Source organism: Argentina silus, assembly GCF_951799395.1.
Source record: "Argentina silus genome assembly, contig: scaffold_122, whole genome shotgun sequence".
Lineage (NCBI taxonomy): Eukaryota > Metazoa > Chordata > Actinopteri > Argentiniformes > Argentinidae > Argentina > Argentina silus.
This window is the reverse complement of record NW_028152843.1, coordinates 52,797-80,033: the sequence shown is the minus strand read 5'-3', so window position 1 is coordinate 80,033 and position 27,237 is coordinate 52,797. Positions and strand designations below refer to the sequence as shown.

The following is a 27,237-nucleotide window of genomic DNA, read 5'->3' as shown; positions in this document are numbered from 1 at the left end:
CTTGTACTCTGCACAATGACAATAAAGTTGAATCTAATCTAACACCTATTTATTGTCATGTTTTGATGGCATGTTGTTCATTCTCATGTTATGATTTAGTTTGTGATTATACACACGTTTTTAGCGTGATGATAGAGACCCACTACCAGACGAGTACAAAACATGCACAAGTCACATGCAAATCCCTGCCCTGCAGACGACAGACAACAACTGTCTCTGTACAACTAGTCCTGGACCTCCACTATTAGACAGATACAAAGAGAGCAGCATACAGTAGCAGCAGAGCCCAGAGGCAAGGCGAGGCAAGGCAAGGCAAGGCAAGTTTATTTATATAGCACATTTCATACACAGAGGCAATTCAAAGTGCTTTACGTAAAATAAATAAAAAGGAAACAGCATGACATTTTTTTTTGAATAAAAACGCATAAAAGACATAAAAAAAGAATAAAAGTCACAGTGCATTTTAGGGTCACAGTGCAATTATTAGCGCCAATTTAGTTTCAATTTAAGGCAAAAGCGAAGCCCTTTTTTTTTTTTTTTTCCCATTTTTGAAAGTAGCCAGTGTTGGGGCTGATCCTAGATCTATGTGTAACATAATAACTGAGAGACCTGCAGCAGGGCAGGTCCTCATCACTGGCTGTCTGCTTTGAGCTGGTTGTCGTTGGACTCCTGGCAGCGGAACAGCAGCTTGAGTTTGATGGGCCGTATGGGCATCAGAGTGTTCTGTAGGTCCATCTCAATGGGGATCTGGTGAGAGTTGACACAGTTAAAGTATGAAGGAACGAGTAAAACAGATGTCAGCGTTACACTATGAATGTTACCTAATACAGTGTCACTGTTACGTTCGGGTAGCATTGCACTATAAATTCAAATAAACTCAAACTCCTGGACAACCTCTCTTGGGTCGACATACATTAAAATGGCCCTATGAAGTCTCGAGGGAGTTTTGCAGAAATACAAATAGCTTTTTTTTAAATCTCACACTTCCATCATTTAGTAGGTAGCCTATACTGAGGATGATTGGCGCCTAGTACTGAAAAATGCAATCTGGGAAATTAAATGGGGAGTACATACTTATGCAGTACGCAAGTACAGAATTGTAGTATGGGGGTTCAAACCCGGGTCTCCCATGTGGAAGACACAAACGCTACTATTAAGCCAAGAGGACATCCTCAAGGTCTGAGGGCGACACTTCAGTTTACATGTCTCAGGCAGGGCTACCTCATCACCCGAGTGTGATTCCAAAATCACCTCTGCTACATATAGAAACGCAACAAAGTCATAGGTACAAAATTATATTTACAATCATTGTATCATTATTTTGTCTCACCTCTGTCTCTTTGCAGACGGTGAAGTTGAACCTCTGTAGAATCTCCACCATCGCCAGTTTCATCAATACCAGAGCGAATCGCATCCCGATACAGTTCCGTGGGCCCAACCCGAACGGCATGTAGATGTATGGGTCGATGCTCTCCTTGTTCTCCTTACTGAACCTACACACGGAGAGTTCAGAGGAGGAGGGGTTAAAGAACATATCAATTAAATCACAGTAATATGATGGTTATACATGGTTGAAGAAACCTGTTTGTGTTTGGTCGTCGCATTTAGGTTTGTTTTATGGTTGTTTGTGGAACACTGCTCTTATCGTTGCTGTTGTGATTGATATTGTGGTTGTGGTTAAGATGTGGCCCATTACCTCTCTGGTTTGAACTCCTCTGGGTCTTCCCACACATCGGGGTCACGGTGCAAGGTCCAGATGGGTATCATGATGACCATACCCTTGGGGATGGTGATGCCGCATATCTCAACAGATTTCTTGGCGACTCTTTCAAGTCGATGGGGTACAACCTGAGAGACTCGTTGATCACGCTGTCTAGATAGTCCATCTGCATCAGAGCCTCGTACTGGATAGGAGCCTGCACAGGGATATTACACTCACATGAGCACTAGTGATTGGTCGTTCATGTAGCCGTAGCCCAGAACTAACTCTTTTTCGTCGCAAATCTGAAGAGCTGTTAGTTTTTTGTGTTTTTTGGGGGGGAAATGAACACAGTACTATACTTATTCTAATCTGCATAGCCTAATTTCATGACACCCGCATACAGAACGCCATTACTTTCAATGTACATGTGTAATAGTGTCTTGCTTTTTTGTTATACATGAATAAACAAAAAAATCGCTAAATAATGTTATCTTGATAGTTAGAAGAAAATACATTTAGATTCCACTGAACAATGTAAATGATAGATGTACACAAGGATCAATCAGAAGTCAAAATGCCACTAAACTGGGCTGCTTTTAGTGGATTGACTGCTTGGAATACTGAATGTGCTACAGTCTATTATTTCCTATCACAGTCGACAGACTACAAGAAAACTGTCAGGTGGTTCAAATGTGAATAACTTGGTATCCATTCCATTAACTGTGGCCGGGCAGCACCGAACAGCCCAGAGAACATTACCATGGTGCTTTTGAATATTAGGTCCCTATCTGGCAAAACCTTTATTGATCTTATCTCAGAGCGAAAGCTGCACTGTAATGTTTTTATCTGAAACCTGGCTAAACATGAATGCATGTCAGTCTATTAGAAGTGGGGAAAAATATATTTTCACTCTATTATTTATCTAGCCATGTCGCTGAGCAGATGAGAATTTCATGATGAATATGAATATGAATAGTACACCATCAACAGCTTCCTCCTGTGATAATGATTTAGCAACCAGCTTCAACACCAAACTAAGGGCAACTATCGACTCTGTAGCACCAGTCAAACTGAAAAAGGCTGTGGCCAAATTTAAAAGAATTTGCAGAAAGTCTGAGCGGACAAAAACTGCAGGTCCACCTTGATATTCTTCGAGAGCATCTTTCTGCTTTTAATAAGGCAATAAAAAAACGCCAAGACAGACGGGATCATTTCTCAAAATTGATAATGAATCATAACAACTCAAACAGTGCTCTTTTCAACGATTGACAGCCTTATAAATCCCGCCCACAAGACACCTGGTGATCTGCTCTCCACCTACAAATGTGAGGAATTTGCAACATACTTCTGAGATAAGAGAACCAATATTAGGTGAGGAGGATCACTCAGGCAAGACCTGAAGATGTGTTTGATGACTTGTTACCCCACCTTCCACCACACGGAAGCACTATGAACTCTTTTGCAGTGGTCATACAGAAATGCTCAGCAAAGTGGGGGTCTGTTCATCTGCACCTAAAACTACCATGGTGAAACCCCTCCTGAAGAAATGACTTTTCAGTCCTTAGCGATTTTAGGCCAATCTCCAACCTTCCCTTTTTAAGCAAAAAAATAATAATTCTTGAAAAAAAGGTGTTCAAACTGTTAAATAATCTCCTTATTCCCATTTGACATGTTCCAATCTGGCTTTTGTGCCGATCATAGCACTGAGATAGCACTATGTTGTTAAGTTATTAACTAGGTTCTTAATGACCTTAGAATTAATTAATTAATGCTGATGCCAAAATGCTCTTTGTCCTTGTCCTGCTGGACCTGAGTGCAGCTTTTGATACTGTGGACCATGATATCCTTATTGATAGACTTGAGAAGTGGGTTGGCCTCTCTGGTCCAGTTCTTAACTGGTGTAGGACCAACCTAACTGGCCATTTTGTTTCCCATTGGTGACCACACCTGTGGGGTTCCTCAAAGTTGAATTTTAGGGCCTGTACTCCTCGTCAGTGTCATCAGGAAGCACAATATTAATTACTGCAGTTACGAAGATGACACCCAGCTGTACATTTCTGTATCACCCAACAATTTCAGTTTGATTGATTTCCTGGTGAAATATGGATGTCACAGAACTTCATACAGCTCAACCAAGATAAGACAGAGGTACTAGTCATTCGAGCAAAAGCCGAAAGAGAGAAACTGTCTGCACACTTAAAGACACTACTTACAGTAACACTAAGCACCAGGCAAAACAAGGTGTCACCATTGACTCAGATCTTAATTTTGAAACCCATATCAAGAATGTGACTAAAACATATTTGTATCACTTAAAGAAGAGTAAGTAAGTTTGTCGGAAATCTGCCATCGTGGAGAAATTCTGTCTGAAGTTGTCCAAACAACAACATCCTCCCTAATAATAATATATCCCCCCGAAATGAACTTGCAGTGTTGGACATTAGCTGTTGTGTTTCTGCATGCGCACACGATTGGGAGAGGCAGCCACCAGAGAAAGGTCAGTCTACTCCCCTAGAACACCCCTGGCACTAACAACATGTTTATATGCAAACCGAATGTCAGGTAGGACACTGCATTTTAAAAAGCGTGTTTTCCGAACCAAAACAGCGTTCGTAAATGAAATATTTATTCATAAGGGATTTATTATAAGGGATCTTGTTCCCTGATCGCTACCGATTAAAGATAGTCATTACAACCGTTAGGAAGCTTTTAGAAAGCTTGAATATTACATGGACCTTTACAGAACACAGCTGTAAAGGTGCAACCTTTCCTCTCCCAGGCTGACACTGAGAGACGAATGCATGCTTGTATTACTAGCAGCCTTGATTACTGTAACACTCTCCTGTCTGGTCGACCAAAGAAAGCTCTTGGCAAATGATACAAAATGCAGCAGCACGTGTCAGATGGAGAGCACATATCACACAAGTCTCTGCACTGATTACCTGTTAGTTTTATAATTTATTTTAAGATAATTGTATTAGTTTAGAAATCACTCTATGGTCACGCACACCACTGCATGTCAGACATGCTTTTAAGGTATATACCCTGTAGATCCCTCAGGTCCTCAGGTACTGGCCTTTTAACTATTCTGAAGATTCCAACAACACCTATCTACTTCCTGTTTCAAATTAATAATACTGGGCAGAAGTCTGCACAGGGATGCTACAGACACATTAGCACACTGCAAAATACTGTCACCTATCTAACCATCTGTAGAAGTCAGGGGTTACACACTCATCAGTACCCTCTAAAACACTGTCACTATCATATTTCCTGTTCCACATGAATAGTACTATATAGGAGTCTGCAGAGGGGTTACCTTGTTGGGAAACACAGTGTCTATCTCCTCCTGCAGCTTGGTCATGATGTGAGGGTTGGTTGCCAGATTGTAGGCCAGGAAGGACAGAGAGCTACTGGTGGTCTCATAGCCAGCAAAGATGAACATCATTGCCTGGGATAAGATCTCATGGTCACTCAATCCGATGATGATGGGAGAAATGGGGTGGTAGGTGTGAGAAAGGGACGAAGTAGAGTATTTCCACGGTGTGTTTGTAGGTATAGGTGTTTGAGGCAGGTACTGTGTGTGTGTGTGTTAGATGCTAGTATACAGTGTGTATGTGTGTGTGTGTGTGTGTGTGTGTGTGTGTGTGTGTGTGTGTGTGTGTGTGTGTGTGTGTGTTTAAGGCAGGCACCTTTACTCTGCTCCTCTCCCTTTGAGTTGCTGTCTTTCTGCGAGTCTATCATCAGCTGCAGGAAATCTACCCGACTCTGGAAGCAGGCTTACGTCAGATCAAAATCACATGAGAACTACCAGATGCTACCAAATCTCTACAATTGTATTACACAATACTGGCTGAAGATCGTATATTTGATCAGTTATATTTACATACCTTCCTGGTGCTAGCCACGCGATTGGACTTGATCTTCTGAAAGACAGCGTAGAAGAAATCTGTGACCGAGGCAGGGAATAGGGATACCTCCATGTTTGCCATAACAGGACCCATGAAGGGGAAGAATGCTGGACGGACAGGAAATGCCACGGTTACAAACAGGAACAGGAAATACCATGATACGTGACTCCAATCCTATTCAATGCACAGCCCTGTCCAGAAACAACTCCTAGGCTCTATCCCTAGACACTTCTGTATCCAGTCCACTCAGATCTCCAAGTGTCCAGCATTTAGGAACTAGAGGTTGGTTCTGGACAGGGCCCATGTGTTTGTCAAATGAGTAGAGCGCAAACCATTGGCAGTGTGGTTTATGTCAGTCTAATCAATAAAATCGATAGCTTCATTTATTAAGCACAAAATGACTGAAAGCTATATGGGGGCAGTTGTACCGACTGTGAGGAACAGTGGGCTGAAGATGTCAAACTTGAGCATTTTCTTGATGTTGGTCACAAAGGGGTCGGAGGGGTTGTGGAGGGAGTCAATGTCGACACTGAATGAAGTACTGACGACCACATCCATACTGTATGGTCCAAAGAACCTGGAACACAACCACACAATCTCTGACCACCAGAATCACAACCACAAAATTAAAGGGGGAGTTCACTGAAATTACAAATTCACCTTATCGTCTCGGAGATAAATACTCACTCCTTTAGTTCAATGGGCTCATCGTTATCAGCCGTCTTCTTCAGATTGCTGACCAAGTTACCAGAGTGCTGCTTCATGATCCTGAGCATCTGAGTTGGGAAGGATACATGGAAAAATATCATGATTGATACGTGGATTAATATGTGCAAAACATATATTAATATCATGTTTGAAACAGGAATTATTTTAATGTTTATATAGCCTGAGAATATACATCCATACAGGATGCATTATGTATATAGTCAAAAAATAAGTGACTCCAAAGATGAACTATTATTCAATACTCTGTCATCTGACCACTGAACTTATCGAAGATAAGATCAAATATACTTTATTGTCCCAGATGAAAATTTGTCTTGGATTAATTAATTAAAGTTGCTGCTTCACACAACAACAAACAACAATGAATACACACTATACACATAGTACAAATCACACACACACTCTCACACACTCTCACACACACACACACACACACACACACACACACACACACACACACACACACACACACACACACACACACACACACACACGCGTCAGAGTTGTTAGTCATTCATTTATTTGTGTTGTATAAAGGAATGAATGAAAGAAGGAGAGGAGAGATGGGACTGTACCTCTTTGATCCGCCCACTGGTGAAGGAGGGAGACAGGACACTGCGGATCCGTCTCCATGCATCATCCTCAGCGATAAACACGGCATCATACAGAGGCCCGTTGAGATAGATATTCTAGAAAAATTATTATTATTATATACTGCAAGATTAACCTAATATTAATAATGCTATAATAACAATGATATTATCTATTTAAGGAGCCCTTATGTTTTTTTCCCCATACAACAACTTCAATTTAGCGTATTACCCTCCTGTTAGTGAAAAGGGAGTAGCATTCCTTGATGAGGATGGTTTTGATCATGGCTGTGTCCATGATACACAGGATGGGCTGACGGCCATCATAGATCCTACAGACCAGCAAAAACAAAGATAGTTAGATATACACTCACAGAGCACTTTATGAGGAACACTATACTAATACTGGGTAGGGCCTCCCTTTGCTCTCAAAACAGCCTCAATTCTTCGTGGCATTGATTCCACAAGATGTTGGAAACATTCCTTTGAGATTCTGGTCCATGATGACATGATTGCATCACTCAATTCCTGCAGATTTTTCAGGTTCACTTTCAAGATGTGAATCTCCCGTTCTACCACATCCCAAAGGTGTTCTATTGGATTCAGATCCTGGGAAGGCCACTGAAGAACACTGAACTCATTGTCATGTTCATGAAACCAGTTTAAGACAACTTTTGCTTTGTGACATGGTGCATTATCATGCTGGAAGTAGCCATTAGAAGATGGGTCAATTGTGGCCATGAAGGGATGCACATGGTCAGCAACAATACTCAAATAGGCTGTGGCATTCAAGCGGATATATACCGTAGATAGAGACAGACAGACCCATCACAGATCCTGCACTCTTAGAAAAAAAGTGCTACCTAGAACCAAAAAGGGTTCTTCTTCTACTCTCCCTTTGAAGAAACCTTTTGGGTTCCATGTAGAACCCTTTTCCACAGAAGGTTATACAGTACCGTGCGAAAGTAATGGGACAGTGAAGCATTTTTTCTTCTTTTTGGAGTTGAAATGAGAACGTAGAGATTCTCATCTTTTATTTGATGTTATTTGTGTACATATTGGTTTATCATTCAGAAATTACAACATTTTTATGCATAATCCCCCTATTTCAGGCTACACTAAAGTGATGGGACAATTGGCTTGACAGGTGTGTTCGTCAGGTGTGTTCCATCACATAATTTGTGCAGTCTGCTATTGGTGTCTTGTCAACATGAGGACCAAAGAGATGTTATTGAAAGTCAGGGAAGCCATTATGATGCTGAAATATCAGAAAAAAATGAAACATAGCCAAAACCTTAAACCTACCAAAATCAACAGTTTGGAACTTCATTAAAAGGAAAGAAAGCACTGGTGAGCTAAGAAATCGCAAATGGCAAGGAAGACTTCCAGTGGATAACCAAAGAATGCTCACCATAATTAAAAAAAACAACTAAAAAAAACTGCCCCATAGATTAGGAACACTCTCCAGGAGGTAGGCGTCAATGAGTCAGAGACTACCATCCGCAGAAGACTTCACCAGCAGAACTACAGAGGCTACACTGCAAGGTGCAAACCACTACTTAGCCACAAAAACAGGCTGGCCAGGTTACGGTTTGCTAAAAAGTACCTAAAAGAGCCTGCAGAGTTCTGGAAAAACATGTACCGGAGAAAGTGTGGAGAAAAAAAGGAACTGCCCAATATTCACAGCATCCCACATCATCTGTGAAATATGGGGGAGGGGGTGTTATGGCTTGGGCATGTATGGCTTCCACTGTAACTGGCTCACTTGTCTCCTTTGATGAAGATGAATTCAGAAGTGTTCAGAAACATCTTGTCAGTCCAAGTACAACTTAATTGCTTAATTGCTCCAAACTCATTGGACGGCATTTCACCATACAGCAGGACAATGACCCAAAACATACTGCCATAGCAACTAGGAAATTATTCAGGGCCAAAAAGTGAATCCTATAGAATCCTATAGAACATGCATTTAATTTGCTGAAGAGGAGGGCAAAACATCCTAAAACAACAAACAACAATCGCTGCAATATAGGTCTGGCAGAGCATTACCAGAGAAGATACCCAGCGTCTGGTTGGGTCAATGGGTCACAGACTTTTGCACTTTTGCATACAAATACGAGTGCTTAATTTGGACATTTGCATAATGCAAAAGAAGAAAAAATGCTTGTCCCATTACTTACGCAGGGCACTGCAAATGGAACCCATAAGAGTTATTCAACCAAAGAATCCTTTTAGAACCCTTTTTTTCTTTATTTTTTTAATTACATTTTTGCCCTTTCAATGACATGGAGGGAAGACACAATCACTTCCGATTTGAATTCTGACATGTCGTGGCTCCTCTTTATTCATGCAGTTTGAGACGTGCTCAGAGGCAATATAGGAGCCTCAACCAATGAGAATCCAGGATGTTGTCAAACATTGGCAACGCACAAGTTGTGTTTGGGACCATACTACAGAATACTTAAAAGCTTAAAACTTAAATCGCTCAATAACAGATTCAAATTATTAATGTGGAAGCATGAAATTGTTGCTTGGGCAGTGTACTTGCATCAAGACAGATCATTTGTCTTGGTGTATGAGACCATTTCGTCGGTTGGATCGTCTGTGTTTGTGAAAATCGCACAGTGTCCGCCTGGTTTAAGAGTGTATACTGTAGACACTGAGAGATATATATATCCATCATAGTTAACAATAACCAGGATCAGTTTAGCAGACTCACCCCCACAGTTTCCCATATTTCTGGAAGCTCTCTGTGTCAAAATTGGTGAAACCACCCTGGGAACAAAAAACAAAACAAAAAAATAGCCAGATCATAAATGCTTGTCATAAACCTGAACTGTGGCTTAGTTTATGATGGCCCTTTTCCACTACAGACCGGCTCCCACTCCTCTCTTTTCGTTTTCGTTCAAAAGCTTTATTGCCCATTTTTCTGGGTAAAACAATTCATATTCAGCTCCCATGGCTTTCACCACAACAACACACATCATGGATGAGTCTACAATGTTGTTGTTTATGGGCTTAATCTCTACAAACCTTCTTATATCCCATCATCGTCCCGAGGAAAGGGATGGGTTTGAGACAAGGAATGCCTAGTTTTTTTAATATTCCATATGGCCAGTATCCATACCTGGTCAGAACAAATATAAATCAACAATCTGACTTGAAACAAAAGCAAAACGATCAAGTCATAGGTATCATTGAAACTGTTAGATAACTGTAATTATCAATACTATCATTTGTATGTATTATCACAACTAAAACTGCATGGAGCGTACAGTACAGCAGAGCTTGGAGTACCAGACATGAACACACACATCGGAGCTGTCACAGTGGTATACCTTGGATCACACACACACACACACACACACACACACACACACACACACACACACACACACACACACACACAACACTGTCTCAACAGCCCCTTCCTTCACTCTCACTGTCTCTCTTTGTAGGTGGGTCAGGCTGCGTATTCAGCCTCTAAGGGGGGTATTGTTGGGATGACTCTACCAATCGCCCGAGACCTGGCACCCATGGACATCCGTGTGGTCACCATCGCACCCAGTCAGTAAACACACACACATACATACGCACTCTTTCACACACTCCCCCCCCACCCCCTTCCTCTCCATATCAGACAACCTCTCTCTCCCTCTCCTTAGGTCTGTTCTCCACTCCTCTCCTGGCGGGTTTACCTGAGAAGGTGCGTTCATTCCTGGCCCGCCAAGTGCTCTTCCCCTCGCGCCTGGGAGACCCTGCAGAGTTTGCCCACCTGGTGACATCACTGGCTGAGAACCCCATGATCAATGGAGATCAAACTGGATGGAGCTATCCGCATGCAGCCCTGAGAGAGAGTGAGTGTGTGTGTGTGTGTGTGTGTGTGTGTGTGTGTGTGTGTGTGTGTGTGTGTGTGTGTGTGTGTGTGTGTGTGATCCAAGGTATACCACTGTGACAGCTCCGATGTGTGTGTTCATGTCTGGTACTCCAAGCTCTGCTGTACTGTACGCTCCATGCAGTTTTGTTTTGTTTTGTAAACTGATCCAGTAATAAACTTCTAATGAGTTTGAGTCTCTCCTCCTCTGTGTCTGTGTAAAGTGAGGTCAGTAGGAGCTAATAGGACAAATGAAACAAGAATGAGCCTTATGAGGCAAGTGTACCTTCATTTGTCCTATTAGAAGTGAATAGAAGGCCTGAACACAGGAAATGCTAAATGCTAAAGCTCTCATAACATCACACCTGCATCAGTGTGTGGCTTTATGTACATGTCATCCACAACATTTGAGTGAAGGGAAAGGGACACATTTCTTTTGGAATGGAAAGGAGTCGAGGTACAGTATCTTGGTATACACACGTTTGCTCCAGTTTTGTACCCATTGACTCTGACCCTGTTTGTGTAAGAGGCTAGGGCTGACCCATTCTGATTCAAGATGTTTGTGTAAAAAAGGTATTTATTGCATATATTGTCCACTAAAAAGCAGATGATGGTACAAGTGTAAGGGACCAAGTGCTCCAACCTCAGTCTAGCCTGAAGATCATTCCATATCTGAGGAGCACAGCAGCTAAAACGTTCTTCTCAATTCTGTAATCACTTGTAGCACATTAAATAGTAACAAGCTGCAAGTTTGATCGCCAATAAGTCGCCATAAAAGCAATGATGTGAGGTAAAATGGGAGTTTTAAAAGAACTGCTTTATATACAGATGAAATCCAATGATAAGCCCTTCTCAACGTCAAAGAATCCCAACCCACAGACAGATACAAAAGACAATGGTGGGTACAGAAAACATGCCTACAAATGAACTGCAGAGCAGAGTGATAAATCGGGTCTAGTGGTTTAAGAATTGAGGCTGTCGTGTGATTTTAAATTGTGTCACCATAATCACGAACAGGGAGGAGCGTTGCCAAGACAATCTTCCTCCTATTATCAAAGGTGAAGCAAGACATTTCTTTACAAAACAAGTACAAGTCTAACTCGCAAACTGTTGATCACTTTTTCAACATGTATTTTAAAAGTGTATCATCTATCTAAATGCCCAGGTACTTATAATGGGGAACTTGTTCAGTTTGGGTTCTTTTCAGGGTACAAATATGTTGATCATTGTAATCAATATTATGGGATATAGAGAAAAACATAACAGACCTCATGCATACCTCTTCAAATTAAGGTTTACCCAGATTGTTTCTAATCTAACCCATGTGCATACATGTGCCATGTTTTTTCTTCCTCAACTTGTAAATGTAAAAAACACAAACACCACCACTTTGTCTTTTTGTGGTGTTAGGAATACAGACCTCACAGATAAAAATGTTTTGATAAAGGTCATAAACCGAAACGTCGACACAATAAATAAGCAGAGGGAACAATCGTGTGTGCAGGAGTATTCATTTTTTTACATACCTTTTCTTCATAAACTCATCATCACTCAACATAGTTTACAGCTATGCAACTTGTAAAATACAGCATTTCAAACATGACACACAGTTTGCCTTTGAATATGACTTTAATGAAAGAGAATTGAAACGGCAAGTGTAGTTATAGTGGTAGTATGCAGGGTAGTTATTGTGGTAGTAAGTTTGGGATAGTTGTGGATTTCCAGAATTGTCTCTGTGTTGAAATATCTGAAAGAGAAAAATTGTCTTATCATTTGTATAGATAAAATCTAAATTATTTTGAGGTGATTTGAGAAGCCAAAAGGATCATGATTAGAATGCTCTGTAAGCAGATAATGGAGGGCATACCTGTATTTTGTTTCCCTTTATGGAAAGCCCTCTCCATGCTCTCTCTGGCAAACTCCAGGTTCGCCGCCATTACTCTTTTCTTTTCAGTCTTCTCCTTCTCTCTCTCCATTTCTGTCTTCATCCTCTTCACGACATCTTCTGTAATCTTTGTCATCAACTCTTTCACTTCCCTCTCCCTCCTTTCCACCATATTATTTATCATCCCATCCATCTCTTCTCTCATGCGTTTAACGTCATCTTCTTTCTCCTTCAGGATTTTCTCCATCTCTTTCTCGACCACTTCTACTCTCTTCATTGCCTCCAACTCCTTTTTCACCCATTCAATATCCTTTTCTTTCTCCTGTTCATTCCTGTTTCTCTGTCTCTCCTCCTCTGCCCATTTCATCACCTCCATCCTCTCTTTCACTTGTTTCACCTCCATTTCTTTCTCCTCCAGCATTCTCTCCATCTCTTTCTCGGCCTCCTCTACTCTCTTCATCGCCTCCAACTCCTTTCTCATCCATTCAAAATCCTTTTCTTTCTCCTTCTCACTCCTGTCTCTCTCTCTCTCCTCCTCTGCCCATTTCATCACCTCCATCCTCTTTTTCACTTGTTTCACCTCCATTTCTTTCTCCTCCAGGATTCTCTCCATCTCTTCTACTGTCTTCATACCCGCCTCCATCTCCTTTCTCATCCATTCAATATCGTTTTCTTTCTCCTTCTCAATCTTCTCCATCTCCCTCTCCATCTCTGTCTTCATCCACTTCACGACATCTTCTGTAATCTTTCTCATCTCCTCTTCCACTTCACTCTCCCTCCTTTCCAACATATTCTTTATCACATCCATCTCTTCTCTTACGTGTTTAACGTCACATTCTTTCTCCTCCAAGATTCTCTCCATCTCTCTCTCCATATCTTCGACTCTCTTCATCGCCTCCAACTCCTTTCTCATCCATTCAAAATCCTTTTCTTTCTCCTTCTCACTCCTGTTTCTCTCTCTCTCCTCCTCTGCCCATTTCATCACCTCCATCCTCTCTTTCACTTGTTTCACCTCCCTTTCTTTCTCCTCCAGGATTCTCTCCATCTCTCTCTCCATCTCTTCTTCTCTCTTCATACCCGCCTCCATCTCCTTTCTCATCCATTCAATAACCTTTTCTTTCTCCTTTTCAATCTTCTCCCTCTCTCTCTCCATCTCTGTCTTCATCCTCATCTCCTCTTTCACTTCCCTCTCCCTCCTTTCCACCATATTCTTTATCATCACATCCATCTCTTCTCTCACACGTTTAACGTCGCATTCTTTCTCCTCCAGGATTTTCTCCTTCTCTCTCTCCACCTCCTCTACTCTCTTCATCGCCTCCAACTCCTTTCTCATCCATTCAATATCCTTTTCTTTCTTCTTCTCATTCCTGTCTTTTTCTCTCTCCTCCTCTGCCCATTTCATCACCTCCATCCTCTCTTTCACTTGTTTCACCTCCATTTCTTTCTCCTCTAGGATTCTCTCCATCTCTCTGTCGACCTCTTCTACCCTTCTCTTCATCACCTCCATTGTTTCGGTCTCCTTCTCACTCATCTTTAATCTCTCTTCGCTCTTCTTTACCTCCTTCTCTCTCTCCTGCACCACCCTCTCTCTCTCCTCCCCTCCTTCTCTTCCTTTCTTTCTTTAGCCATTCTGGCCCTCTCTCTCGTGTGCCTGGCCCGTCTTGATGTCCTCTGTGGGAGTGGGGTGTAGGCTGCGAAAGCTGCCGGTCCTGCTGCCTCCATCATCAGGGCAGCCTGATCCTCTTTACACTCCTGTGGACATACAGTGAACACACTACAGGTGCAGACTCGAGAATGTCTTCCTGACGCCTTTACGCATACAGCTTTGTGATGCTTAGACAGTAATGACATAATTCATGTTTACATTTCTTTAATTTTCGACGCATTGTCGTTATTCGTGACGCATCAATGACCAATTGATTATCTGGCAATGCAATGAAAAAAGCGTGTGGAAAACAGTCGTTAATGATGTAGTGGAATTTAAATCATGGTATTTTGAAATAACATACCGTTAACCAGAGCTGTTGATTCATTCAGAGACTTTATTCACAGAGAACAAAGCCGGGTCAGGTTTGCAAAGTTGAACACACTTTTCACTTCCGTTACCTGTCTTTTTATAGACTTCACATAGGTCAACAACCTTCATTCAACAAACGTCTACTTCCTGTTTACATACACCAATAATATTCAAGAACTACATTTCGTCATCCCGGGGCTACGCCCCCTTTGGCTTGGCGCCGATCAGTCTACTGTAGAGATCAATTGATCTAGGCTGTTTTCTAAAGCCCTTTTGTCTTGGCTGTTTACAACTGTGTTTATCACCCATCCATCCTGTCCCCAGATCACCTGATCATGTTTACACAGCTGTATACCACTCTACTTCAAAGCATCCATACCCCCTAGTCAGCCCCCACCTAAGTGATCTCACCCCTCTGAGATGTTCCAGGACCATCTGGTGTCCTTGTGACCTTTTCCCCTAGGTGTGGGATTACTAAGGCTGGTATTTGTCTTTAAATTTACTATATATTCCCCCCTTTGGGACTTAATAGTCCCACATCAATGACACAGCAATAAAACATATAAGTGATTTCAAGACAACATACATAGGCGACTCACAGAAGTAAACATAACCTGTATGACATCAACAGCATGACATTCTATTAGCTCCTGGGGACACGCCTCCTTTACAGGTGGGGGCGAAAAACCCATTCTTTCATTAGGGAAAATTCCCCCACGGTTCTCACCATATCCAATCATTGAGCAACCACTTTACAGGTCTGCAAACGAGCACCCGTCCCCATGAGCAACAACTAAACTACATTTAAATGATTACACAAATTGTTAATTAAAATAAAACAACACACAACACATCAACCTATAATGGGACTTTATGTCCAACACAGGGGACCATCCCCTGTCTCTGATCCATAGCCATCCCATTGTGTCTCTATGCATACATTCAACATGGTCATTCTATCAGTACTACACACAATAATTGTCACACATAAGACTTTAAAACACGTCAATGTCCATTCAAATTGTCAATATTCCCAAAGGGAATATAGTCCTTGTATGGCCAGGGTTTCGTCTTTCTTGAGGATTGTAGCAATGCTTCTCCCATGTAGGTGTAGCTGTTAGCGCTGGCTAGTCCTGGCTGGGAGTGTAGACGATCTCGTCATCATCGGATGAGGGGGCAGAAGACTCACTGCTGCCTCCCCAGTCGAGAACAGGATATAGGTCTAGTTGGCCTCCCATTCTGTTGAGTGCCATTGGAGCTATCCCTCTGGTTACACTCATCTGCTTAATTGTGCTCTGTATAAAAAAGGATCTCAAAACAGGCATTATACAACAAAATAACAGTCCTAACACTACAATCACTATCACAACCATTATTCCCATTTTCGCCAACATTCCTCCCCATGATCCTAGGATGTTGTCAAACCAGTCTAATTTCCCAAAGTCTGTGCCCTCATTCCTTCTGTGCTCCTGTACGATCTCACCCATTCCTTCGTCTTCTTCTCTGGTTTGCCTGAGTTCTTGCCTCGGGACCCTGGTGCTGTGGTTCTAGTGGTACCAGGTTAGGCTCCCTCGATCTTGTATTGCAGTGGGGGTGGCTCTCACTACCTCGTACAGTCCCTCTCTCCTTGGCTCGTTCCACTTCCTTCTGAAGACTTTGATGTACACCTGGTCTCCTGGAGTTCTCGGATTGGGCAGGGGTGTCTCCGGCTCCAGCTGCTTGTCTTTTTCCTGTGAACATATAACTTTGTGTATCTCAGTTAATCAATTCATATATTGTATCAATTCTATCTGGCGTTGTTCAAGCGGTGGTCCTTTGTAAGGTCCTCTTATTGTTGCATGGCAATGGCATGGGTCGACCCGTAAGCATTTCATGCGGCGTTAAATTCGTGTTTCTGTTAGTCTGCATGCGATAGTTCATTAATACAAGTGGCAAGCCATTTACACAATTAAGCTTTGCGCTGGCACATATCTTATTCAGCTTTGTTTTGAGGGTACCATTTATTCATTCTACCATTCCTTGTGATTGTGAATGGTAGACACAACCCAATCTTTGCATTATTCTTAACTGCTGTATGACTTGTTTCACAGTTTTCTGAATAAATACTGCACCATTATCTGAGCTAATCTCATTAGTTATTCCAAATCTGGGTATTTCTTCTCTTGTTAGAAATGTAACCCCTGTTCCCTGCTTCTGCCCATCTTCTGAATCTATCTATATCAACAAGCATGTATCTCTTCCCAATTACCTTTTTTATCATGTCTCCATATTCCATTACCAAATTTGTAATTTAAATGTTTTTAATAAATTAACCTATAAGTTTAAATGCATTTTCTACCATTGCCTGTACATAGGGTGCCCAATACCCTTGGATTTTTATCTTTCTCACAACTTCCCCCCTTGCGCAATGGTCAAAACCATGCGCACCAGTGATCAAAAATCCCCAGTAGCCCAGTAGGCGCTACTATAGTACCCTCATATGATCTCCACAATCCTGTAGAGTCCACCTTCGCCCCCCTTCAGAGCCACATGGATTGCTCAAATGGCCCTGCAATCCGATGCATGCGTATCATATCCTCTAGTTGCGTTATTGGTTCTATTTAATTGATTATCTGACTTTTCTTTCATCTGAACCTGTTGTTCAACCAATATGGCTACTTCCTGTGGTATATATTATTTTTATGAATTCCTTATCCGCAAAATGTTTTACCAATGGGTTACTTGTTTCTTTCCAAATACTTTTTAATGTGGTTCTCATCATTGGTCCCAAGACTCTTGCTCTATACCCTTTATTTACCATTTATGACCCATGATGAGCAGCATTAGGTCTATTATACCACTTTTGTACGAATTCTAATTCATCTATTTGTATAGCTGCTCCCTGTTTTCCCCTATAATATATTGTGACATTAATGGGACAACCAGATTTTTGGTTTGCTCCTGCCAGATTTGTTCTTGGCAGGAGTTGCAATTTAAGTCAAATCGTGGTCTCCTTGCATCTGGCAATTGGGCTTCAATAAATTTTCTCCATCTTAACCAATTTTGCTCTATTTCATAATTTATTTCCCTTAACCAGTAAACATTTGCGCTTGCAGTTATTGGTATTTCTTGTATCTTTATTACCATATTATCTACATATACACCTTCTGGGGAACACCATATTTTCATCCCCAGCATGCATATTGCATCCCTCCCCAAGAGATTCACCGGAGTCCGGTCAGAGATCAGTATGGGCAGGGTTGTGGCTCTATCTCCTATCTTCTATTTGAACCTACAGCATTGGTTCTTGATCAGCTTCTGTGGTTAATACTGGAAGCTAGTAACCATAATTTAGTCCCCTATATGGATTGGCCGGTCCTTGTGGAGGCCTCTGCTGTTGCTGACTATAGCCCTGTTTACTATTCTCCCTCGATTTCGGATTAGTACAATCCCTTTGGAAATGTCCAGCACATGTCAGATGGACCTTTTGGGTTTGTTCTTTGGAACCGTCCTTGGGGTCTCTTTCTGCCCTTCCCTGGCTTAAACTGCTGGGGCTGCTGCGTATGCACCTGAACTACAAGTACGGTGGGTTGCTCTTGTCCCTGAGGTCTCAGCACTGGAAGTGGTTCTGGTATGGCTCTGTATGGAACTGGTTTCTTGGTTTCGGCGCCCATTACGCCTTGTTTTCGTTTTGTGAGTTCCCCCAGCTGGAGCTGTGTTAACCTTCTCTGGTCCCCCTTTTCTTGCTCCTTTAGCCTTGACTCATCCTTGTGTGTTTTGGACGTGAGTCCCACCACATCCTCTAACCTGCTTTTCACCGGAGGGGACATGGCATCTACCACTGCGGTTCTGAACAGAGTTGTCATCAGTGGGTCTCCCTCTGGGTCGACTTCAGTCTCTAGTTTCCACTTCTTTGGTTGCTGGTGCAGGTATGTGGCAGGATCCTCAGTCTCTCCCAGTGGGTCTCCCTTCAGGGTCTTAATATCCATCCTTTGTGGATATTCTTCTCTCAGGGTTGTCCACCTCTCATTTCTGGTCTGGTCAAATGACATCCCATCGGCTCTGGTATTGTCCTTTGCTTCTTTCAGTCCACAGCTTATGAGAACGTCTTCCATCTTTGCCTCCCCCAGTACCTTGGCCAACAGGGCTATGAGGTCTCCCACCGCCAGCAGTTTCCCTGCAGTCTCTTCCTCAAGGCTTCTAATCCCTTTACCTGCTCCATCATGTATGTTAAGTAATCCGCTAACTATTCCCTGCACATCCTGCATACCCCAGGGCACATAGTGTCCTTGATTTCCTTTTATCAGGATGGGGCAATGATATCTATCTGGGTGACCTATCTTTTCCCTATTCCTCAACTCTCGTTCAGTATTCCTGGATCTTTCCTCATGTCTTCTCCTAATATTTCTCTCTTACTCCGGCTTCCAATGGTTTAGTCCTCTTCTCTTGCCTTGACTCTGACCTCCACACACCTTCTTCTAATTTTGCATAACAATCCAGCTCTATAGGGCTTCTAGATCCCTTTCTCACTTCACTTCCCTTCTCTTCTTTTAACATTGCTTCTCCTTCTGTTTTGAACAATTTTAACATATCTATTTCTCTCTTTCTTGACTTTACTCGAGTTTTGGGGTTTCTTATCAGTGTTCCCATTTCCTTACCCACTGCAACATCAAATGTCCCTTCTTTTGGCCACTTAGTATAATTCTTACTGGTTAGTTTTTCCCATTTTTCTGACATCTCTTTTATTTGGTTATTTAAAAGAGGGTTTTTATTCTCTAATATTTCTACTGGAGTTACCAGGGTAATCCCTTTCTCCATTTTTCCTTTTGCAGTAATTATTTTTTAGGGTTATTGTAAAATGTCTTACTTTTCACTCTTTTCTGTAATTTGTCAAAAGAGAACAATATTGTATTATTGGTTATCTAGGATTCTACTGTATAATTAAAGAAATATGTTAGGCAACCACTTTGGACTCAACTTGAGATATCCTAATCACAATTGGTGTCTTACACCTTGGGAATCAAATATAGATATAACCAACAACTTATGTACTTGCATGTATGTATATGTGTTTGAGAATGTGGTTGTATGTATGACAATGTATGAATGAGTATGTGTCTATATTGGTATAATTATGTGTATGTGTCTATGTCTTTATGGGTAAGACTCATGTACGTGTTCCACCGCGGAGGCCAAAGGTCCAGGGCGATCTATACAAATTTTCTATACTAAAAGCACGAATTCTGCTTACTTTGTTTTTGAGCTCATTAAATTTGTATAAATTGTCCGGTCCCCTTCTCAACGATAGTTCACGATGCGAGCCTTATTTATCCATCCTGTTCGTGACGCCAAATATGTAGTGGAATTTAAATCATGGTATTTTGAAATAACATACCGTTAACCAGAGCTGTTGATTCATTCAGAGACTTTATTCACAGAGAACAAAGCCGGGTCAGGTTTGCAAAGTTGAACACACTTTTCACTTCCGTTACCTGTCTTTTTATAGACTTCACATAGGTCAACAACCTTCATTCAACAAACGTCTACTTCCTGTTTACATACACCAATAATATTCAAGAACTACATTTCGTCATGCCGGGGCTACGCCCCCTTTGGCTTGGCGCCGATCAGTCTACTGTAGAGATCAATTGACCTAGGCTGTTTTCTAAAGCCCTTTTGTCTTGGCTGTTTACAACTGTGTTTATCACCCATCCATCCTGTCCCCAGATCACCTGATGATGTTTACACAGCTGTATACCACTCTACTTCAAAGCATCCATACCCCCTAGTCAGCCCCCACCTAAGTGATCTCACCCCTCTGAGATGTTCCAGGACCATCTGGTGTCCTTGTGACCTTTTCCCCTAGGTGTGGGATTACTAAGGCTAGTATTTGTCTTTAAATTTACTATAATGACAGATTTGAGAAGCACATTTCTTCAATGGTGGCCGCATGGCATTCCTGTGCAGGTGACAATGGTCATTTTTCAAAACGACAAGGATATTTAAACACCTGATTATTTGTTTGGTATGCTCTATGGCCTCGGCTACAGACCTCATCGAAGTGACACTTAGATATCTTAGGGTGTACATATCAAGTCTTCCCAAATGGTCTAGCGGATAGGAATCTGCCTTTTAACGCAGGGCGGCCCGGGTTCGATTCCCGTCATGGTAAATGATTCTTGTAGAAAAATAAAATGAGTCACAACGTGTGCAACAGAACAGTTCGAAATCTCTTTACATTTGCATCGTCATGAACATGAGTTATATCAGGCTAGCTCATTTTTTCTTTGTTCATTTTAAGTGTAGAAACAATATTTCGTTTGTGACCATTTTTTTCTGCCGTTTTGACAAGTCTCATGACTAAAGAACACAAGGCTGTCTGCTGAAGGACGCTTGACTGTAGATTTTTGCTTCGTGTCAAAAGCACTCCCTGACGCACACTTTTTCAAAGCAGGTGAATTCATCAGATCTGTTTGAAACATTGCATTTCATCCAGTCAATACGACTGCTTAGATACTCGCAGCACAGTTGCCCCCTATAAATTGCCCATGAGCGCGGAGCTTGTCTTTGTCAATGTAACAACTTTGCTCCATCAAGGGGAGCCGCCGGTTCGACGCCCCTGTAAGCACATGTGTCTCCAATTTGTAGCCCTATGGAAAATTAGGCCTAACTATTAAAAGTTCTTTGATTAATAAATAGGAACTAATAAATAGTATAAATAGAATAAGTTCATTAATAGAATACATAGGACTTAAAAAGGGTAAAACTATTACTATGTTTGATATTGAATAGAGTTTCATGGGTTAAGTTCATGTATTGAATTATTTACCTGATGTAAAATGTATTTTGTTTTCTTAAATACTGTGTTCACAATGCTGGCAATATTGTAAAGGAATTTATTTTTGATTTCTGTGAGAAAAGATTCAAATGTAAAGTTTGTGCATTTTGTTTATTTTCATGAGCCAATGAAAAAGTGAGATGAAGGTCAGGTGTCAGGTGGATGAGAAGGAGAAGTTAGATTCGGGATGGCGAACGAAGAGAACGCATGGAATATGCTGCTGTGCTGAGTAAGGTTAATATTGTGGAAATAGGTAGCCCACTTATTTCTGTGTTTAGAACAAGGTAATAATGCGAGTGCACAACCCGTGCATCTTATAAGTTATTACGTTCGGCGTATGACCTGTTTTGGAACAATTTCTCTGCAGAGGAGTAACCGTTCCGACGGTCAACCACCTGGCTTAGCCTAGCCTACAGTGAGAGAGCTAGTTTTTCTTCGGAGGCTTATGGGCTGTGTGTTCGACCAACACGGGAGTTCAAAACGTCGATAGCCACCGGGAGAGACAGTAGTACCAAAGATTCCTGCCGTTTGAGAGAACTACCCCGGTTGCCGAGAGAGGAGCTTCGCGAGGCTGCCGGCTTAAGGAACTGGGAGTTTGGTTTTTGTCGTCTAGCTCGTGAGAGTGAAGGAGCCGCCATTTTAGGTGAGCTACAACGCACGCAAGCTACACGCGCCAGGCCTGCAACGCACTGGACTTTGGTATTGTTGTCGTAGTTATCATTGCCGGCTTTAGAATAGGTTTTATTTCTTTTCATTGAGGTTTACAGTGTTTACCATTTACATTTGGATATTTGTGTGTGCACGTTAAGTGTTACTGTATTTCATTTCATGCAATCTATTTTGGGGATTTCATATAAATGAAAGAGGACTGATTTGAATAAAATAACAAAAGACAAGTAATTGGTGGGACTGTGTTAATATATAATAGACAAAGTAAACATACAATAATAGGTAGAGATACCATTTTATTTAAAGAATTCAGGTTAGCCACCCCTATTAATTGCTCAGACCAGCAAAGGGGCGCTACACTTATATATACAGTGCCCTCCATAAGTATTGGAGAGAGGAAGCATTTGTCTTCTTTTAGTATTCTATACTCCAACAGTTTGGATTTGAAACATTAATTCAATGTTTAATTTTTTAAGATTGGTTTGACCATTTAGAAATGACAACCCTTTTATGCATAGTCCCCCTATTTCAGGGCACCAAAAGTATTAATTGGCTTGACAGGTGTTTCTGGTTAGTCAGGTGTGTTCCGTCATAATTTGTGCAGGCATAAGAGAGCTGTCAATGTCTAGTCTTGATTCTCGGCTTGCATTTGTCTTTGAAGTCTGCTATTGCTGTCTGTCAACATGAGGACCAAAGAGACGTCAATGAAAAAATCTGTAAACATAGCCAAAACCTTAGACTTACCATAATCAACAGTTTGTAACTTCATTAACAAAGAATGAAAGCACTGGTGAGCTCAGCAATTGCAAGATTTTCAGCATACCACGTAATCTGTGAGCCATGGTGCTATGGTTTGGGCATGTATAGCTGCCACAAGAACTGGCTAACTTGTCTTAATTGATGATGTTACAGCAGCAGCAGAATGTATTCTGAAGTGTAAAGAAACATATTGTCTGCTCGAGTACAAACAAATGGCTCTAAAATTCATTGGATGGCACTTCATCATACAGTAAGACAATGACCCCAAACATACTGCCATAGCAAATAGGGAGGTCTTCAGGGCCAAAAAGCGGAAAGTTCTTGACTGGCCAAGTAAATCTTCAGATTTAAATCCAATTGAATATTTATTGGACATTATATGATTTTTCCAATACTTTTGAAGCCCTGAAATAGGGGGACTATGTTTAAATTGAATTAAAGCTGAGAATCTCTACTTTGACCGTAGTAGTAGTAATTGTTTGATTTAAAATCCAAACTGTTGTATAAAAACTGGAATATAGAGCTAAAAGAAGACAAAATGCTTCCTCCTTCCAATACTTATGGAGGGCATTGTATATACTTATTTAAATGAAGCCCACATATTTGGGTAGGTTGGGAGCCAGTTTGAAGTCATGATAAACGGGAGAATGAGAGGCGCATAGTTTGTCTGTCTGCCTATACTGTTCGAATCACGCCTAGTACTCAGTGCCATGGGGAAAATGTGCTTACAGAAAAGTTTTGTTTCCAAAATAAGATTTTCTCTCCTGTCCCATCCCATCTCTTGCTATCGAGGGATTGTTGCCTCTTGAAGGCCATGTTGTTGTGTTTATTTGATTCATTTGGAGCCCAGGGATAGTATTCAAGCATCAATCAATGTATATTATTTTTGTAAACCGAAGGAGCTATTAGTCATCTGTCCTACAGAGTCTGGCGTCCAGTTAACCCACATTACGTGCCCTATAAAGCTTTGATGATTTACATGACTGATTCTTTGATTTGTGTGGATGTAGTGATTTAACCTTGCTTTAATAGCATTATTTGAAATCAGCCCACAGTTTTGGGTAATATGGTAGTCATGATGAGAGCACTGTTTGTGTGAGGGACATTACTATATTCGTAGCCCATGGCTCAGCCTGTTTAATTCAGTATCAACCTTGCTTTATTTTAACATTAGGTCTACTTGAGAGGAATCCCATTGAGCCTAAGCATTTCAGGGTTAGTTTGGAGTTGAGGTGATAGCTCGACCTCATCTGCACTCATCTGTCTTGTTCCTGGTGGTCATGGGACAGATCAAAAGTAGTCAGTAGTTTAGTCAGCACTTAAGAATCATTGGAATACCACATTTTGTATTTTAAAGAGCAAATAAAAGCTTACATATTGAATATAACTTATCGACAGATATAATTGGTGTAACTGTACAGTACAAATAACACAGTAAAATGTGAAGCACCAATACTTGATAACAAGTAAAGCAGAACACAAATCTGAAGCAATAATGACATGTGCAAGAAGGTTTGTACAATTTGCTAGTGTAAAAAAAAGTGAAAAAAATTAAAGTGGACACAAAATCGCTTCTTCTTTCATTGGCTATGCGCCTTTACGCAAATGTGTCTGTCCACAGACAAATCCAGCAGCTCTTATACTCCACCATGCAAACCACATTCAAAACAAATATTGATGTTTTCTGCTTGGTTATAACAAGCAATTGAGTTATATGCAAAAGTGTTCCAAATGTCTGTAATCGTGACAAATTTGTCCATCTCCACGCGCATGGATCTCGTGCCCTTTTCTGTAGCCCATATACTGTACACACACAGGTGGGGAACAATAAGGTCTAATAGGCTGAAATGGGTAAACTGTTCATAACAGTGCCATTTAGCTGACGCTTTTATCCAAAAGCGACTTACATTGCAGTGAGTGCATACATTTCAGTATATATGGTCCCAGCAGGAATCAAACCCACAACCTAAGCATTGTTAGCACCATGCTCTACCAACTGAGCCACAGAGGACCACATTTTGGGTGGGCCATTTTGGCCATTGTAAGGACCATTTTGAAATTGTAACAACGGTATTATGTTAAAAACAGGGTAAGTCAGGGAAGGAGTGGGACATGGGTTTCACAATGACTTATTTTATTATACAGTGGGCCAGTGGTTAATCGGTTCACGCCACTATCCCAGCGGTGGTCTACCTCAATGGCGCTGCTGGAGGAGACACAAGGTTTGAAGTGCTGCCGAAAGCCACCACAAGGCGGTGACAAGAGCTTTGAAGGATGTTTTTTTAGCAGCTCATGAATTACAGAGTCGAAATGGTTAAAATATCAGGTTATTTTAATGAGGACCAAGCAATGGGACAAACTCCTATCCACTCATAACATTGTCACACATTCTCTTTCAGCACAGACAAGTTTTAGCGCAATCTGACATGAATAAGCCTGAGTCGACTTTAACCCATTTGTGCCGAATGCCGCGCGACATCTACCGCATTTGAATCTACCGCCATTTTTGATTTGTCGTAATTTTCATGAGTGCAGCATATAATGCACTGTCATTGGTTCAAATACACATGAGGTGGGTCTTGTTGATTTTTTAAAACCACGTGAGCGGCCAAATGTTCGCCGAAAATCAATCAGACATACAAGTGCGTTCGGCGAACCACACGACATTTGGGTGCTCACGTGGTTTTAAAAAATCAACAAGACCCACCTCGTGTATTTGAACCAATGACAGTGCATTATATGCTGCACTTGTGAAAATTACGACAAATCAAAAATGCTGCGCTACGCAGAAACTGGCGGTAAATTCAAATGTGCGCAACGCAGCATCCGGCGGTAGATGCAATGCTGCGTAGCGCAGCATCCGGCACAAATGGGTTAATAATGAAGTTAGGGATTTTCATGCCAGACAGGAGTAAAGATTTTGGGTTTCAGTGGGATTGAGACTGGATAGAAAAATTGTTGTTGAAACAGTTGTTATCATTAAAAACATCATAATACTATGTGAATTTTCAGCAAGGGCAGCCTTCTCTCGTCCACTCAATGTAATAATAATAATAATGCAATTATTTTGTATAGCGCTTTTCATAATACTCAAAGATACTACATTTCAAACATTTATCATAACTGGCATCATGATTTAATATTTGGCGGATATTAAATAAAAATGTACCAGCTATTGATAACTGACAAATCCACTATTGACAGTTGAAGTTAATTTTTTATACTTTTTGACTAGTCAAACAGCAGAGAGATGCACCACCGCTAGCTGCCTAAACCAGCTAACAGTAAGGGATTGCAGTAGGCCTCCCTAACATTACATGGAAAGAAACTTGCGAGCTGGCCAAGCGGATGGCTCTCTCAACTAGCAGACATTACTTTGTTGCGAACGTATGGCGACTGTATGAATTTTCCAACAGACAAATTCGCTCACCTTCCCCCACTCCACACCTTCCCCCCCTATTTTGTAATCCACTGCCCATCACCGAAATTTTAAAAGACAGTTTGTTCTGTCAGTATAAATTACAGAACCCCCATCATCCTGATTGCCCCACTTATGGCAGCAGAGATGTTTGTCATGCTTCTGTGATCTGTCTAATGTTAGCCCACGTATGTTGCCATATTACGATGCAGTTGTCATAGAGAACACAAGTCTTTCTGTCTTAGCTCACTCCTTAATATACCGATAGCAACTTGCGCTTTGATATCACACTGGTTAGACTACTCCTAAAACCCATGCTTCCAAGCTGGGTAACCTAAAAATAATTTGAAATCCATAAATGAACACAACCATTTTATTATTTCCGTGATGTAAAATGGAATTGATTACCTGTTTTCTAAAATATGCATAATTTTGCCTACAGTAAAATCAATGTTTGCATGTCAATCTTCTATGAACTAACAGAATTTGTTAAATGAAGAACATTACTGTACTCAGCATTCAAATTGTGTCTCTCAAAGACTGTCTAGTGGCTAGATAAATTGTCACACATTTGTTTTGTTTGGGAAACGATTTGAGCTTGTTGTAAACGGAGCTCAAGGAAGCACACATAGTTTGTAGCCAATTATGATACATGATATGATGGACAGGGTCGAAAAAGAACAGCCAAATACAGACAGTAGGCAACTACAAATGACTTGTTGGATATGGGCAGTAAAACAGTGAATGTAATTTGTTAACAGATTAACAGTTGTGAGTTTTATATATAAGGCTATAGCCTACAGAATAATATGAATAAAAGCATGTCAACATGACAGCTTAATGTCCCTCACCTGCCTGTTCGACAT

General features: G+C 41.2%; 1 pseudogene across 1 annotated transcript; it reads right to left on the bottom strand.

Annotated features, from left to right (window-relative positions):
• Positions 1 to 630: 630 nt before the first annotated feature.
• Positions 631 to 27,237, bottom strand: LOC310824589 (cytochrome P450 3A27-like; annotated as a pseudogene). The gene is made up of 12 exons: positions 27,223 to 27,237; positions 9,652 to 9,707; positions 7,165 to 7,264; positions 6,918 to 7,031; positions 6,301 to 6,389; positions 6,042 to 6,190; positions 5,593 to 5,720; positions 5,401 to 5,470; positions 5,022 to 5,185; positions 1,697 to 1,916; positions 1,331 to 1,493; positions 631 to 747 (listed from the first exon to the last, which is right to left on the bottom strand). The product of its transcript is annotated as a cytochrome P450 3A27-like (transcript).